Source organism: Nicotiana tabacum, chromosome 20 (genome assembly GCF_000715075.1).
Source record: "Nicotiana tabacum cultivar K326 chromosome 20, ASM71507v2, whole genome shotgun sequence".
Taxonomy (NCBI): Eukaryota; Viridiplantae; Streptophyta; class Magnoliopsida; order Solanales; family Solanaceae; genus Nicotiana; species Nicotiana tabacum.
In genome coordinates this window covers 38690013-38697005 of record NC_134099.1, presented here as the reverse complement: position 1 = coordinate 38697005, position 6993 = coordinate 38690013, and the positions used below count along the sequence as shown (strand labels likewise).

The following is a 6993-nucleotide window of genomic DNA, read 5'->3' as shown; positions in this document are numbered from 1 at the left end:
CCCCTAGCTGGGTGGGTGGGTGGTGGTGAAGTAACTGGTGCTGAAGCCGATGGCTGACTCCTCTTCTGAGATGAACCCGCAAGACGACGAGGACACTACCTCCACATATGACCCATCTCTCCACACTCATAGCAACTCCCGGTGTTGGAGAAGGGGACTGAAGAGAACCCCTAGCACCGGAGTGACTAGCAAATGCACCTGGCATAGAAGAGCCCTGAACTGATAGAGCACGGGACGAACTCTGAACTGGAAGGGCTTTAAGTGATGACTGACCCTGATGAGAACTGTGAGAACCATGACCCGACGACGCCCCACGATAACCTGGGCAAGCTAGCTGAGCATGCCTAACGGGACGACCTCTGCCGTGCTGAAACTGACCTCTCGAAGAAGCACCACTATAACTACCAGATCCTCGAGGCCTCTTGGCCACCCTCTCCTCTCGCTCCTGGCGACGAACAGACTCAATCTCACGAGCAATGTCCACAACCTCCTCGAAAGTCGCACCAGTCACCCTCCACTACTAGAAAAATGCAAATTTCCCAGGAAAATTTCCCACTAATATATTATTAGTGGCAGTTCCCACTGAAATATAAAAAAATCTAGTGGGAAATGGAAAAGATTTCTTTTACCTTTTTTTTAAAAACGTTCCCACAAACTATAGGTGGAAACTAGTTGGCGCAAAAAAGCGCGCAATTTGTTTCCCACCGAATCAGTGGGAATATCATTAAAAATAAAATTATTAAATTATACCCAGTGAAACGGTAGGAATTCGGATAAAAAATTAATTTAATATTTCCCACACTGATGCAGTGGAAAGCTCAAAATTTCCAACTTTGGCAAAAACCGCGAGCTTAAAAAAAATTTCACCAAATATACCCAGGGAATCGTTGGGAATGTCTTTCCATTAGGCGTATATCCTTATTTTTCTTCTCTTTTAATTTTCACTCTCATTCTTCTCTCTCTCTAGTTCTCTTGGCTGAAACCTCCATTCTTGCCCTAGAGCTTTCACTCATGCAAAATCACAGGTAAGTGGCGCCTCTCTCTTTCTCTCTCGCTATCCCCCCCCCCCCTTTCTTTCTTCCTTTTCTGATTTTACCCTAAATGCCTAAAAACCTAGGGTTCCTCCATGCCTGAAAATCTAGCTTTTGTGTGTATGTTTGTGTGTGTAGTATGGTTCTTGGGTCCTGAGTTCATAGACCTATTTGAATTTTTCTTCTCCTTTCACTTTAATTTTAGAGGATTATTATTAGATTTTGAACTAGATTTAGATTTACGAATCCTGAAAGAATTTTTCTTCGATATTGGATGTTAAGTAAAGGTTTATATAGCTGGGAGGCTGCAATCTGTATGAAAGTTACAGTATCGATAAGAGCTATGCTGGTGTACTCAAGCTGGGACTGAAGTTAATTTCTTTATAACCCATTATATAGTTCAGGATGTCAAATTAATTCTGATGAAGAATCAAAATACTTGCAGGCCTAATTTCCTTAAAAATAAAGCACCAAAACTTTTTGTTCTCAATATTTAGCCAAACTTGTTTTCTGGTTGGTATTGTTGTTGAAATAAAAGAGCAGCTCAAAAAGATTAGCTACTGCAATCTCCTCACAATCCGTTCAAGAATTACTACAATATGTTGTAAAGTTACCTTCAATTATTCAAAACTAGAGCAATCCATTCAAATAATATATACTAGTTAAAAAGCTATGATATTTAATAGCTCGGAGCCCATGTATTCTTTGGTGGATAACAATATCCTACAGGAATTCAATGAGTATTAACAGATCTTTGGAATGTTTCTCCTTCCAAGTTATAATATAAAGTGAATGTGTATCTCTCGTTGGGTGGGGATGTTTGTGGGGGGGGGGGGGGAGGATCTAACCTCCTAAGATATTCATATTTCATCAAATAGGAAAAGTGTTTACTCCAAAACTCCATGCCATCTTGCAATATAGTTCTAGTTTTGGCAATTGCTTGCATATCAGATAGGTGTTGTACTGAGAACATTGGTTGGCCTGCAGCCGGCTTACTGAATAGTCATTAACATTATTTCTATCAAGAATCAATTTGTTTGGTCGTTTAAAAAATGTCAAGCAAAACTATTTATGCAATTTCCAATTCAGAAACTTTCCACTCAATTCAATACACAAAGGGAAGGAGATATGTCTTTAATTAATCCTATCTTTCTTTCTTTTCAAGAAAATCTCATAAAGAAAAAGTAGATTTAGCCATATGTGAAGAAATAGGAAAAGTTTCTTTGAGACTGCAGAAATAGGAAGAGTTTCTTTAGATAGAGTGAATTATCGTTCCAATTCTCATTTTTATGTAGTTTGGGTTTAGGAGCGATATTGTTGTCCAACTGACTTCTTTTCTTAATTTGGGCTCTACCGTACCCCCATGCTATTAGGATTGAAATTTGTTAGTTAATAAATGACATTTGTGTTTGAAAAATGCTATTAGTGTGATACTCTAGTGGCTGCAATTGACAGTCATGGAGGCAATATAAATAGAGCCAAAGCTTTAAATTAAATCTCATCCTTGCATACGTATATTGAATACATACAATATTATTGGAAATTATCACATTCTCTACTTTTTGGTCTTCAGATTTAGGTGCAACACATTTACGTTTCAAGCTTCTTGCTTTTGTACCACTTGGCCAAAGACCATTTTACTCCTTTTGAAAATTATAATTATCAGCATTTTTTAAGTATAATTATCATCTCTTTTACTCCTTTTGAAAATTGGACCAAGAATTGAAGATACAAAAGTGTGAAAGAAGACAAAATCAAGTTATAAGTCTTGAGGTAACTTATATCTATCCTCCAAGTTTAAATTTATTTATGGATAATAACCAATGTGTTAGAATCTTGGTTTGACTTTTCTTGACTTATAAAAAGACGAATAAAAGGTGAGTTCTTTAATGTATATTATTCATAATTAATTGTAAACTAAGTGAGTTCTTTAAGGTATACTATTCAAGATTAACTGTAAACTAACTTGAAACAAATAAATTGTTACAAGTCTATTCATTTATTTGTGTACTAGATGGAACATGAACATCGTAGATGGATGTACGATAGGAATCATCCTAATCGTTGTGGCTTAAAGGAAGAATTTGTTGAAGGTGTTAAAGGATTTATTGCTCATGCAAAAACACTTCCTGAATTTCGTAACGAAGGAACAATTAGGTGTCCTTGTGTGAAATGCAAGTGTACAAAGTTGTTGCAACCAGAAAATGTTAAAGATCATCTTTATAGCAAGGGGTTTAGGGAAAATTATTATATGTGGACTGTTCATGGAGAGAACTATTGTAGTGTTGGTGATGTTCATTTTCAAAATCTAGTTAGTGGTGAAAGTACACAAATGGAGAATAATGTTGAGAATTCTCGATTACATGAAATGGTGTCAGATGCTTTTGGTTTTTACCCAGGGGTTCAATCACAACAAAATGTTGTTGAGCCTCCCAATGATGAGGCAAAACGCTTCTATGAATCATTAGAGTCGGCTAGTCATCCACTCTATAAAGACTCAATGCACTCTGAGTTGTCTGTTGCAATTAGATTACTAACTATTAAATCAGATTGGAATATTTCTCAAGCGGGCATGAGTACTATAATTGGGCTCATGTGTGAAGTTAATCCTAGCATTAACTTACCCAATGATTACTATAAAGCAAAGAAATTGGTTTCCAAGTTAGGACTTTCCTCAACAAAAATTGATTGTTGTGAAAATGGTTGTATGTTATATTATAAAGATGATGCGGCTCTAGAAGCGTGCAAATTTTGTGGACTGTCTCGTTTTAAGGAAGTCACAAATGCCAAAGGTAAAAAAGTTACAGTTAAGAAGATGCATTACTTACCAATTTGTGGACTGTGTTTATACAATTAAGTTACTTATAAGGTAATTACAATTAGTTCTTCTGTGCTTCTGCTTTTGTTTGAACATTCATAAACAAAATGGGTAGGTTGGTTTTATGCATATAATTGTAGTATGATAGATTTCAGTACCTTAATGTTCCATACTTATACATAATATTTTGGGGTAGTAGTGTTAGCATGCTACATTTGTAGTAGTAATAGTATAGAGTTTAGACTTAAGTTGATATTTCATATTACAATTCCACATTTTCTCTCTACTCTCTTGTTTCATTATTGCATAGAGGTAGATTTTAGAGTATTAGCTTTCATGCTCTGTAAAAATTTTAAAGTAATTGGAATCTTTGTTTTCTGTTAAAGTAATTGGCATTGTAGTATAGAGTGAACAAAGCTAAGATTCACCAGTTATTTTGTACTATGTGGGATCTGGGCTTCTTTCTTTTTTGACTAAAGATAATGTAGGTGGAGAGCAGTTAATGAGTTCATGGGTTGTTTAATTAGGTTCTTGAATGTCTCTATCTGAGAACCGTTTTTGTTCGTGGCTAATTCTTCTTGAGGTAGTTGATAAAAATACTATCCTGGAAATTTTGTTTGATTATTGAATAGAGAAGTTGGAATTTCCGAGGTTTTTTGAAAACTTGTGATTTGTTTATGCCCAATTATTTGATTGGTCAGTTGAAAAGATATTGGGCAAGATCCTGATTTCCGGATACAAATTGGAGTTTTGGATATATATGGATTTGAATGCTTTAAGCAGAACAGTCTATATTGAAATCGAAGATTATGAGATGCGGCTGCCGGTCATTTTCAAGAATAGAGAACCGTTTCATGGACATAGCACTTTAATTTTGCTTTTTTCATATTTTATTTAACAGGAAAAGTCTTTAAAAAGACCAGCTACTCAAGATGAGGTATTTGAGCATACACATATGATCAAGCTAGAGGATGAAACAAAGACAACTTGGATCGAGCCACGGGCCGAGACAACCTATGTAAGATTTCAAGTTACTTTTTAATACTTTTCATTAATTAAATTTATTCATATAATAGTTGTAATGCAGAATACTTTCAAACAATCCTTGGAGGAGTTCATTCAAAGCCAACCAACTGATGATCAAGGAAAGCAAATCCAACCATCCCAGGAGAATTATATGGATTTGTGGATTAAGGCGGCTAGTGGCGTACATAAGGGAATAGTTTACGGCCTTGGATCAGAGTTTAGTTCTAGTCGTCGGTCGATGGCTCTTCTTCCTCAAAGTCCTCGATTAATCAAGATGAGTTTGAGCTATTGAATAGAAGAATAGCAGAGATCACTGAGTTGTATGCACAGTAAAGAGGGCTGCGCGGGAGGAGGCAAAGCGAAGGGAGGAAGAAGATAGGCAGAGGGATGAAGAAATGAGGCGAAAGGATGCTGCATTTACACGTGTCACTGGTGACGTTGAAAGCCTCAAGGCCCAGCTAAACTACCTCTTAGCATCTGGTGGATTTCCCGTGCCACGTTCTCCATCACGCTCTAACAAGACTAAGGAGTAGTTTCTTTTATTAATATGATTTTGGGTAGGACTATGATGGTGGATGTTATGTATCAATTGGATAAGATTGAATGCTGAATTTCTTATTTGAATGTTAAGTTGCATTATTGGTTTCTAGTATTTTCAGTTTTGGTTGGTTGTTAATTAATGAAATGGATCGGAAGATGCTGATTTTTATGTGCGAATGTTTAATTGTATTTAGGTTGTTGGTGGTTGTATTTTTTTGTTTGGCAAGTGGTGCAGTATGTTTACAGCATTGTAAACAAAAATAATTTCCAGATTTCCCACGGAATTGCCACTGATTTCGTGGGAAGGTTCGTCACTTTTGTTGCAGAACTTGCATATTTTCCACTGATATCGGTGGGAAGTTCATACGTTTTTTCATAATTTGCATTTATCCCATGATATTGGTGGGAAAGTTCATACTTTTATTTTCAGAATTAACACATTTCACATGGATATCGGTAGAAATGTTCATACTTTATTTTTCAGAACTTGCATATTTCCCACGGTTATCCGTGGGAAAGTTCATACTTTATTTCCAGCTCTCCGTGCATTTTTCTCATCACTTCCCTGGCTAGTGTATTAAAATTAATAAAAATTACTAATAATAGTTCCCACTAATTGTTGGTGGGAAATTTCATTATTTTTTCTATTAAAGTTTCTCAGGGAAAACAGTGGGAAATTTTCCACCGCTTCTCTGGGAAGATATTTCCCATTAGGCATTTTCCTGTTGACTCCTTTCGGTGGGAATGCAGTGTGAAAACTTGATTTTCCCACTGATTTCGCCGTGGGAAATCCATGTGTTTCTAGTAGTGCTCTCCCTGGTCATAAGAATACGAAGCTGATAAGTGAGGCAATCAACAAACCTCCTAATCCTCTCTCTATCTGTCAGATCCAACCAAATCACATGGCGAGCTAACTCAGAGAACCTCATCTCATACTGCATCACAATCATCTCTCCCTAACGCAACCACTCAAACTGCCTGCGCAGCTCCTCTCTATGAGACTACAACACATACTTCTCCAGAAAGAGAACGGAGAACTGCTGCCAGGTAAAGGGTGCTGCACCAACAGGCCTACACCTCTCAAAAGTCTCCCACCAAGTGAAGGCAGCTCCAGAAAACTAATAAGTAGTGAAAGCGACCCCGCTGGTCTCCAAAATACGCGATGTACAAAGCATCCTCTGACACTTATCCAAGAAACCCTGGGCATCCTCGCCCCCTGCACCACTGAAGGTCAGAGGCTGAAGTCTACCAAACCTCTCCAACCTACGCTGCTCATCCTCTGGCATGGAAGGAAGTATATAGTCCTGAGCAGCTGCAACCGGCTGGGCTGGATGTGCCCCCGGTGTCTGAAGTCCCTGCACGACCTGCTCAGGTGTGCGAGCGGCGGGAGTCTGAGTGCCTCCCCCGGCCTAAGAAGTAGCTGTAGTTGTAGTGACTGAAACCGCCTGAGCTAGGCCAGTGCAAATTGATAGAATCTGAGCCAAGACCTCCTGAAGACCCAGAATCACAATGCGCACAGTTGGTGCCTCAGCTGGTGCTGCTGGAGCATCCACAACTGGGACCTGATCCTGAACTGGG

General features: G+C 38.0%; 1 long non-coding RNA gene across 1 annotated transcript; it reads left to right on the top strand.

Moving 5' to 3' along the window:
* The first annotated feature begins 866 nt into the window (after nucleotides 1-866).
* Nucleotides 867-5527, top strand: LOC107804051 (uncharacterized). The gene is made up of 3 exons (XR_001652157.2): nucleotides 867-1025; nucleotides 4751-4867; nucleotides 4937-5527. It is a non-coding gene; the product is annotated as an uncharacterized LOC107804051 (long non-coding RNA).
* The last annotated feature ends 1466 nt before the right edge of the window (nucleotides 5528-6993 follow it).